The sequence below is a fragment of the Mauremys mutica genome, chromosome 20 (assembly GCF_020497125.1).
Source record: "Mauremys mutica isolate MM-2020 ecotype Southern chromosome 20, ASM2049712v1, whole genome shotgun sequence".
Taxonomy (NCBI): Eukaryota; Metazoa; Chordata; order Testudines; family Geoemydidae; genus Mauremys; species Mauremys mutica.
Window position 1 is genome coordinate 14,854,952 of NC_059091.1, and position 10,981 is coordinate 14,865,932.

At 50.9% G+C, this 10,981-nt stretch overlaps 1 long non-coding RNA gene across 1 annotated transcript in view; it reads right to left on the bottom strand.

Annotated features, from left to right (window-relative positions):
- Window positions 1–8,036, bottom strand: part of LOC123353894 — a 55,830-nt gene extending 47,794 nt beyond the window's left edge. Inside the window, exon 1 of the long non-coding RNA XR_006574586.1 lies at window positions 7,914–8,036. This is a non-coding gene — a long non-coding RNA (uncharacterized LOC123353894). The remainder of the gene's footprint in view (window positions 1–7,913) is intronic.
- Window positions 8,037–10,981: the final 2,945 nt, after the last annotated feature.

Genomic DNA, 10,981 nt, shown 5'->3' on the forward strand with positions numbered 1-10,981 from the left:
TTCTAGGGATGGCGGCCTTGTTTCTGTCCTGGTGATAGGAGGCATTTCCACACCACTCTGCAGTGAGTTCCACTGGCGCTATTGCAATAAACGGGCTAGGAGCACATGGGCCTGGGTGGCTTTGGGAAACTGGCAGCACCTGTGTTCTCTGAGCCTTTGTCACCCTCGGGAGTGAGATGTCAGCCAGAATCACCACGGCCTGCGAAAATAGTGGCAATATTCGCTGCACTTTCCCTATACTCATACCCAAGGCGCCCATCAGCAATAGCCCCCACCACCAAATAGTCCGTACTCATCATGGCTTGAGCTGCAGAGCGGAACTGTAATGAAGTGCTCCAAAGGAAAAGTGACAATGTGCATTTCTTATTAAAGGGTTTTAGGGGAATAATGTAAAGGAGACTTGAGATATGTCTTCCCATTTCCATTGCCACTGTAAATCTAATGCTGTATCTGTCTGTTTTAATCAGCTGCCTCTGGTGTGGTGGCCTCAAGAGGTGCCTCAACCCGCCTGCTGAACACTTGACCCAGATTAGGCGAAGAAAGAAACAGACCAGGGAGGATATATTCTGCGAGATTCTCTAGTCCACTACAGCTGCTGACTATGAACACAGGGGCTGGAGGGGCCAAATGGCCGAGACCAGGGTGAAGGATCAGGAATGGAGAGATCAGTTACAGAAAGGTAGGCAAAGGGACAGAGAGGTGCACTGGGACATTACAGCTTTGCTCAGGCAACAAACGTTATTAAGCTGCATACTCTGCTCCCGGGGGCATTCTGTGCCAAAAAATTAAAAATTCTGCTCACAATAGTTTAAAATTCTGCAAAATTCTGCAAGTTTTATTGTCAATAAATAAATGCAGAGGCTCCAGCATGGCAGTGGGGAGCACAGGCCACTGGTTGTACAACGGCGGGAGATCACCCTGCAGCCTCCTCACCCCCAAGCCCCGGGACATGGACTCAGTGTTGAGGCTGCACCTGACCCTGACACAGCACAAGACTGGGCCTGTCCCAGAAACACCCTGGGGCCCTGCCCCTCTGCGCCAGGCGCACCAGGTGTGGGGCAGGCAGGCCCAACGAGGCAGGATCCAAGTGTGGAGGGGCTCAGTGTGGGATGAGAGGGTTCTGTGTGAGACAATATGGGTGCAGGCAGCCCAGTGGGGGATCTAGGTATGGGGGGATCTGGATGCACAGAGGCTCACAGGGGGGTTCCAGGTGCAGGGGCAATGGGACTCTGCAGGGGCTGCCAGCTGAAAGTGATGGGGGCTCAGCGGTGGGGTCTGGGTGTGGAGGTCTTAGCACAGGGGGTGGGGAAGTGGGGCTTGGTGGGGTGGGGTCTGGGTGCAGCTAGTTGGGGGTCAATGGCATGGGGGTCTGGATGTGGGGCCTCAGGGTGGTTCAGGGGGTGAGGCTCATCAGGGTGGGGATTTGAGTGCAGGGAGCTCAGTGGGGGTCTGGGTGCATGGGTGGGGGTCCAGAGGCAGGGGATCTGGGTGAAGGGGGGCTCCAGATGCAGGGGTTGAGGTTCAGTGGGGTGGGGTTTGGGTATGGTGGGCTAGGGGGGTTCTGGATGTATCAGGTAAGGCTTGGCAAGGGTGTCTGGGCATGGGAGGTCCAGATGCATGGGGGTTGGGCAGATAGGGGAGCAACTTCCCATACAGTAACCCTTCCCCCCACATCTGAGGAGTGATGGAGGCAGGAAGCAGAGGAGGATGCTGAGCTTCCTGCAGCTCTGGGGGGTGGGTTCTGGGGGTGGGTCTGACACAGCCCCAGTCACTCCTTGCAGGGGAAGAGAGAGGAATTCCCATCCTCTTCTTTCTCCAGCCCAGCCGGGACTAGCAGCTGATCCTGGCTCAGGGTAGTAACCACTGTGGTGATTTACCTCTCTACCAGCTGCTCCAGGTGCCTGAAACGATGTACCTGTGCAGCTAAGGAGTGGTGTGTGACTGCTCTTGCAGCCTCCCTTTGCTTCCCTGTCAGAAAGTCATTTTTCTGCGGGGAAGCAAAGTAATCTCCGGGGGACATGAATTCCACACACACGCAGTTGGGGATTGGTCCTGCTTTGAGCAGGGGGTTGGACTAGATGACCTCCTGAGGTCCCTTCCAACCCTGATATTCTATAAATACTCTCAGGAATAATGCTCAAAGACCCCAGACAGAAAAGCTTTTCCAATCCATGGCAAACTCCATGGTCGCTGCTCGCTATACGGTGGCAGCCTGGCCATCCCTTACCCATGCCGCATCATGCCAGGGGAAAACACCTCACTGACCTGTGATAACTGGCCACCAACCACAGTACATGACATATTTTGTAACATGAATGAAACATTGTAATATGTTTTGAATATATAAACATGTATGTTTTTATAAGTATAGGTCACCCTCTACAATGCTGATAATGTTTTAACTTGTGTATTTGCACTTTAACTTTTTTCCTGTTGATTTGCACTCAACAGAGTTCTATATTTTGAAGCTCAAGACTATATTTATTATTTTACACCAAGCAAATATGCCACATAGAAATCACAGAAATGTCGGACTGAAAGGGACGTCAATATGTCATCTAGTCCAGTCCCCTGCACTTAGGCAGGACTAAGTATTATCTACACCAGTGGTTCTCCATTTTAATGGGGTCACCAGGGCTCGAATTAGACTTGCTGGGGCCCAGGGCCAAAGCCCCAGGCGGTGGGGCTTGGGCTTCGGCTTCAGCCCTGGGTGGTGAGACTCAGGTTACAGGCCCCCTGCCCGGGGCTGAATTCCTTGGGTTTCTGCTTTGGCTCCACACCTGGGGCGGTGAGGCTCAGGCAGGCTCAGGCTTTGATTCCCCACCTTGGGGGCATGTAGCAATTTTTGTTCTTAGAAAGGGATCAGGGTGCAATGAAGTTTGAGAACCGCTGATCCACACCATCCCTGGCATGTGTTTGTCTAACCTGCTCTTAAAAACCTCCAGTGATGGAGATTCCACAACCTCACTAGGTAATTTGTTCCAAAGCTTAACTACCCTGAAGGTTAGGAAGTTTTTCCTAATGGCTAACCTAAAACTCCCTGGCTGATACTTAAGCCCGTTGCTTCGCATCCTGTCCTCAGTGGTTAAGGAAAACAATTTATCATCCTCCTCTTAAACCAACCTTTTACGTACTTGAATACTGTTATCCTGGCCCTCATCAGTCTTCTCTTCTCCAGACTAAACAAACCCAACTTTTTCAGTCTTCCCTCATAGGTCACGTTTTCTAGATCTTTAATCATTTTTGTTGCTCTTCTGGACTTTTTCCAATTTGTCCACATCTTTTCCAAAGTGTGGTGCCCAGAACTGGACACACCTGGCTGGTACCCTTTCGCCCTTTGCCTCACAGATCAGAGACAACGCATAACTGTGGATAGTTGTAGAGGCAGCACAATTTAAAGCAATGGCTCTCAACCTTTCAAGACTACAGTACCCCTTTCAGGAGTCTTTGTTGTCTTGCTTACCCCCAAGTTTCATCTCACTTAAAAACCACTTGCTTACAAAATCAGACATAAAAATACAAAAGTGTCACAACACACTAGTACTGAAAAATTGCTTATTTTCTCATTTTTACCATATACAATAAATCAGTTGGAATATAAATATTGTACTTACATTTCAGTGTATAGTCTATAAAGCAGTATAAACAGCACTCCCCTGCCCACAGCCCCACCACAACTGCCCAGCACCCCCCACAGAACCCCCACTCCCTATTGCCCCAACACATACATCTTCCCCACCCCCTCACAGCCAGCACCCCAACCCCCAGACTCCCCAGAGACCAACTTCCCCACGCCCTACCTCCGCCACACTCACCGGCCCTGCTGGGAGGGGACTGGGTCTGCTGGGCTGAGCCGGCAGCGCAGCCAGGGCTGGTCCCAGGGCCAAGAATTGCTCTGTCCCTCGAGACGCACTTGCCTGGAGGGGCCCAGCCAAGTCCCCCACACTGTCTCCTCTGCCCTCCCCAGGCTGAGACTGGCCAGGCTTCTGCACCAGTCCCAGGCGGCTCAGCTCCGGGGAGACAGGCGGGACCCCACAAGCTTGGAGCCAGAGGTGCTGCCAGGGAGCAGAGAGGAGCAGTGGGGTGGGGCCAGGGGGCAGAGAGGAGCAGGGGGTGGGGCCAGGGGGCAGAAAGGAGCAGTGGGGTGGGGCCAGGGGGCAGAGAGGAGCAGGGGGGTGGGGCCAGGGGGCAGAGAGGAGCAGGGGGGTGGGGTCAGGGGGCAGAGAGGAGCCCTTGGCCAGCCGGCAGGCAGGCCCAGAGGAGCAAGTGGTGGGCGGAGGGAGGAGCAGGGTCTCGGGGCACAGTGCAAGTGGAGTAGACCAGGGCCCCTTCTGAGCATGGGCCCGGCTCATGGAGCCACTGGCACTATTGTAAACCTGGCACTGAGCCCTCCCCCTGGCGCTGGCTGCCAGTACCTCTCTCTGCCAGAGCTGAGCAGTTCCTGAGTGCTCCTCCAGCTCCAGCACCAACTGCTCTTCCCACCCTCCCGGCAGCGGAATGGAAGCCGATTGCAGATGGTAACTGGACTTTGGTGTCCAGTCAGTGGTACTGACCAGACACTATCAGGTCCCCTTTTCGACCAGACTTTCCGGTCAAAAACTGGACACCTGGCAACCCTACCCCCAGCATCCAGCCCCCGCCCCCAGCCCCCAATCCTGGGCTGGCACATGTGCCCTCCCTGCAGAGACACTGTGTCCTGTCCAGGGGAGAACAGCTTCCGCAGGGACTGCCCCCTTCAGCATCCAGTTCCCCACTCAGGGACTGCCCCCCATGCACCCAGCCCCCCAGGTAGGGACTGCCCCCCAGCAACTACCCCCACATGCATCCCCCCCAAGGACTACCGCCCACACTCAGCCCACCCACCCAGAGTTTGTGCCCTAGTATGTAGCCCCCCATCCAGAGACTGCTTCACCCACATTGCCTCACACCTTGAGTCTGTCCCCCATGCACCAGCTGCACCCTCTCCCTGTGAGCCCCCCTGCAGCCCTAGCCCCCTGCTGGCCCCCCTACTTTGGCTGCAGGTACTTCAGCCGTGCAGCCCGCCTTGCCCACCAACAGCTGTAGTCCTAGTCCTGGGAAGCCTGCTCAAGCCGGGGTCACTGGTCCCACAATCCTGTGGGGTTGGGAGCCGTTGAGCACCGTGGCCTCCTGCCAATGCTGCTGGACCCGATCCTGCCGGAGGGAGAGGGCTGACGTCGCTGGTCCTGATCTTGGGGGGGAGACTGACGCTGGGCCTGATCCTGCACCGCCCCATTTTTGTACCCCTCCTGCCAGCTCTGTACCCGGGGCAGGTGCCCCTTCTGCCCCACCATAGTTACAGAACATAAAAACAGCCATATTGGGTCAGACCAAAGGGTCATATTGGGTCAGTATCCTGTCTTCCAACATTGGCCTATACCAGGTGCCCCAGAGGGAATGAACAGAACAGGTAATCCTCACGTGTCCATCCCCTGTTGCCCATTCCCAGCTTCTGGCAAACAGAGGGTAGGGACACCATCCCTGCCCAGCTTGGCTAATAACTATTGATGGACCTGTCCTCCACAAATGTATCTAGTTCTTTTCTGAACCCTGTTATAGTCTTGGCCTTCACAACATCCTCTGGCAAAGAGTTCCACAGATTGACTGTGTTGTGTGAAGAAATACTTCCTTTTGTTTGTTGTAAACCTGCTGCCTATTAATTTCATGTGGTGACCCCCTAGTTCTTGTGTTATGAGAAAGAGTAAATAACACGTCCTTATTTACTTTCTCCACACCAGTCATGATTTTATAGATCTCTATCTAGGGTGACCAGATGTCCCATTTTTAAAGGGACAGTCCCATTTTTTTGGACTTTGTCTTATATAGGCACCTATTATCCCCCACCCCTGTCCTGTTTTTTCACAGTTGCTATCTGGTAACCCTACCTCTATCATATCCCCCCCTTAGTCGTCTCTTTTCCAAGCTGAAAAGTCCCAGTCTTATTAATATCGCCTCATATGGAAGCTGTTCCGTACCCCTAATAATTTTTGTTGCCCTTTTCAGAACCTTTTCCAATTCCAGTATATCTTTTTTGAGATGGGGTGACCACATCTGCACACAGTATTCAAGATGTGGGCATATCATAGATTTATGTAGAGGCAATATAATATTTTCTGTCTCATCTATTCCTTTCTTGGGGTAGGTTTACACTTACCTTCCGGGTCGACGCGGTGAGTTCGACTTCTCGGAGTTCGAACTATCGCGTCTGATCTAGACGCGATAGTTCGAACTCTGGAAGCGCTGCGGTCGACTCCGGTACTCCACCACTGCAAACGGCGGTGGGGGAGTCGACGGGGGAGCCGCGGAGTTCGACCCCGCCGCGTCTGGACGGGTGAGTAGGTCGAACTAGGGTACTTCGAATTCAGCTACGCTATTCACGTAGCTGAATTTGCGTACCCTAGTTCGACCCCCCCTTCTTAGTGTAGACCAGGCACCAGGCCTTAATGATTCCCAACATTCTGTTCACTTTGTTGACTGCCTCTGCACATTGGGTGGATGTTTTCACAGAAGTAGCCACAACGACTCCAAGATCTCTTTCTTGAGTGGTAACAGCTAATTTAGTTCCCATCATTTTATATGTATAGCTGGGATTATGCTTTCCAGTGTGCATTACTTTGCCTTTATCAACATTGAATTTCATCTGCCATTTGGTTGCCCAGTCACACAGTTTGGTGAGATCCCTTTGTAGCTCTTCACAGTCAGCCTTGGACTTAACTATCTTGAGTAGTTTTTTATCATCTACAAATTTTGACACCTCACTGTTTACAGCCCTGAGGATGTCACGTGGGTCACAGCTTTGTGCTGATTGGGTGAGCTGAGAACTACTATGCTAGAGCGATGCCAGAGACTGAAAAGTGGCACGTGGGAGTTTTAAAAACAGCATGAAAATTATGGGATGGAATAAGTACTATGGGATGGAGAAAGTGGCATTCTGAGAACTTGACCCCAAGTTCCCAGAAAACTCTGGGCCAAGTGCTGCAAAAATGTCCCTCACAGCTTTGTGTTGAACATGGCACCGGGCACACCGGGGACAGCTAGTGCATTTTCCATCACTCCATCCCTTCCCCCAAACCCCCTCCCTGGTTCCACCTCTTCCTGACCCTGCTCCACCGCCTCCCCTGAGCGCTCCCTGCCCTCACTCTGCCTCTCCCTGCCCCACCCCACCCCCCAGTGCCTCCTGCCCACTGCTAAACAGCTGATTGGCGGGTGTCTGGTGGGTGCTGAGCAACCACTGTTTTTTTTCCATTGGTGCTCCAGCCCCGGAGCACCCACAGAGTCGGTGCCTATGCCAGAAACTGAACTCAGGCTTTGTGAATCACACTCTGTTCCTGGGATTTTCTAGGTGCCTAAAAGTTAGGCCCTGTGATGTTCAGCAGAGCTGGCAGGTGGCACCAGAAACCTGAAGCTAAGATTCACATTAGAGAAGATAGGTAGGGGGTGGAGTCTCCCAGGAGCACCCTCTGTTGTTCTCAGACACTACAGAGATGGGGGGCAGAGTTAGACAGATGCTTGTACAGCCCCAGGAGCTTCTCAAACAGTGGAGTCCCAAGTGATCTAACTGGGCTGCCCGAAAACTCTACTGAGAGACCGGGCCCAACAGAGACACAGGAAAATCTGTCCCAAATGACAGATCTTAAGGAACAACACCAGGTTGCATTCAGAGCCCACTCCCCACGTGGATGAACCCAGAGTGGAGAGGACGGAGCAAAGGGAGTCCCCTCAATAGAGTTATGTAATAATAATAATAATAATTAATAATTAAAGGATAAGATTACGTTGTGAAGTCATGGATTCCGTGATTCCCAGAGACCTCCATGACATTTCTCCCCAGAGGGGAAGTGACATTCCCTGTAGTTGCACAACAACATGTACACATCTGGGTGACAGAGACTCACGTGATCCCCATGCACAGAAAGGCCCGCTGCACCCTAAGCTCCCAGCCGAAAGAATGGGAGAGGTCAGTTGTGTTATGTCTCCCAGCTGATGATGACTGGCTGAATCACTGCACACAGTGACGAAAGCACATTTCCCAATAACCCAGCAACAACTGCCAGGAATTCTGCTACTCCCGCCGGTAACTGACCTCGGACCTCTGGTGACTGGTTCAAATGCAGGACTAACTGGAATGCTTGAGAAGTGTTCTGACATGATGGAGCTCTCCTGATGCCCCCCTACTCCCTGGTTTATGCCAATACCTGGCGCCATCCCCCTCTCTCACATGGGATGTCCTCTCAAACCTGTGACACCTTCGTGCCCCCATTAAGCCATACAAAGGTGACAGGACCTCATTCTCCAAAGCACAAGTCTCTGTGGCTGGAGTTAGAGAAAGCCCAAGTGCCCATCAGCTAACACCTGAATTCTGTTGCTACTGAACCATGAGCAGCTGGTTCCAGCTGTGTGGGGAGGAAGTCAGTGGCAGTAGCAGGGCAGAAGGGCAGGGATGTGTTTGCACAGAGCCAGGGGTGTATTTGCTCTGGGCTGGGTCAGTAGGAGTACACAGCCAACCCTAGTAAATGGTTTAACAGCTGAGTCCACACGCTGGAGAAGCAGTGATGAGCAGACATGGGTGTGCTCCTTCCTGGCCGGGCTGCTGCTTCGCTTGGCTTTTAAACCCTGAGCAATAAAATTGGCAGGAGGGATAAGGGAGGGGACAGTAGGGGCTTTTCTTCCACAGTCCTTTCAATGGTGATAATAATCTGCCTCCTATAGCCTCTCAAAGGCGGTTTAGTATTGTTATCCCCCCTTTAGAGACAGCGAAACTGAGGCAAGGAGCAGCAAGGCCAACATTTCAACCGTGGGTTCCTAAGGAGAGACTATACGTCCATGTTGGTTCAGGGGCCAAAGTATTGATTTTAAAGGCTAACTTTAAACATCCAAGTTTTGCTTGGGTGTTTAAAACAAACTTTTGCAGAAGTCTGTGCTGCCATGTCTGTGCTGCTGTTGTTACCTACCCACAATGCAATCACCTCTTCATGTGCTGTGTAGACAGACCCTTAGAAAGACCCAATGAGACAAAGGCTTTGACACCTCTGTTTACAGAGGGTTCGCACCTCTGCAAGCTATTGTTTCCTCAGGGATGCCTTTGTGAGTGACATAGGAGAGCTTGTCTACACACACTGAAATACGGACAGCCGCACTGGTCTACACACAGAAGTTGCACCAGGTTAAGTAAAGATGTGATGTTGCCCTATTAAAAAATTTGATTTAGGTAAACCTGTTAAATAACAGGGACAAGCTAAACCGATATATGCCAGGTTTAAACCCCTATAGAATGTCCATACACAAAGCTGCACTAGGCTAGCTAAATATGTGCCCCATTGCCCTTTTACCAGTGTAACCATCAGTTTTAATTCAGATCTTTCATTATTTTATGTATAGACCCATTTTGGTTTAAAAGTCCCTTATTTTGGATTAGTTTAAACCAGCTCCTTAGTTAACTTAAGCTGAACTGAAATTTGTGGACAAATTGGAGAGAGTCCAGCAGAGGGCAAAAAAAATTATTAGGGGGCTGGGGAACATGACTTATAAGGAGAGGCTGAGGGAACTGGGATTATTTAGTCTGCAGAAGAGAAGAGTGAGGGGGGATTTGGTAGTAGCCTGAAGGAGGATTCCAAAGAGGATGGAGCTCAGCTGTTCTCAGTGGTGGCAGATGACAGAACAAGAAGCAATGGTCTCAAGTTGCAGTGGGGGAGGTCTAGATTCGATATTAGGAAACACTATTTCACTAGGAGGGTGGTGAAACACTGGAATGGGTTACCTAGGGAGGTGATGGAATCTCCATCCTTAGAGGTTTTTAAGGCCTGGCTTGACAAAGCCCTGGCTGGGATGATGTAGTTGGTGTTGGTCCTGCTTTGAGCAGGGGGTTGGACTAGATGACCTCCTGAGGTCCCTTCCAACCCTGATATTCTATGATTTTAAGAAATAAGCCTGGTTTACCAAAATCAGAGGATCCACACAGCCTTTAGCGATTAAGGGTTGGTGAGGTAGTAGCTTTTACTGGACCAACTTCTGTTGGTGAGAGAGACAAGCTTTCAAATTACACAGAGGTCTTCTTCAGATCACAACACTGTATACTCACAGCCTTTGGCAGTGGTTTCAATAAATTGGTTTAAAATCACACTTTTCATTAAACCAACTTGCTCACCAACAAGGCCTTTAACTAAATCAAAATATACCAGCAAAGAACTTGTCTAAGGGAGTGAAGGTTTTCTGGTGCTGGCTCATCTCCTTCCAGAATGTGAACATTCCAGCTGGAAACACTTTGCAGAATTTAGAAATACACTTAGCAAAACAGAACTCTCATGTGTGAAAGGTTAGTGACCGAAGACAGGCGGAAAATAAGGATTTCTGGCAATTTTGAAGCAAATTAAAAAAAAAGTTTTTGTCAAAAATTTCCACGGAAAAATTCAACTTTTCATCAAAAAAAATCAAAACTTGAAAACTTTTAGCAAAAAAATATTTTGGTTTTTCCCCCTTCAAAAACCCTTACTGTTTGGAAATGCTGCCATGGCATCCCCAGCAGGTGTAGTTCAGATGCCTCACTCCCCTCTTCTCCTTTGCAGGCCGAGTGCCCTGCCTGGACTACACGTCCCAGGTAGACCCCTGTGAATTTAGTGTGGGGAGACAGAAAGGGAGCCTCCTTTCACAGCACTGCTCATTGAAGTGATTCAGCCACCATGTTCCTCAGTTCCTCCCCATGGAGACTGATTTGACTTTAAATCTGGCTAAATATTGACATTTCCCCCACGTTCAGCATAGACCCACAGGGGCATCAGGGACTGCAAGGGGCATCTAGTCTAACCCCCGGATCCTAAGAACGGAGTCAGCTGGAGCTGGGATCAATGGCTGGTGGGTACCACTGAAGCCTGTTAGGGCAAGGATGAGATGGCTTTCCCTCTGCAGCACTTCCAACGGTGTCAATCAGCCCTTCCTATTGAGCAGGTAGAAAAACGGACTTCCAGGC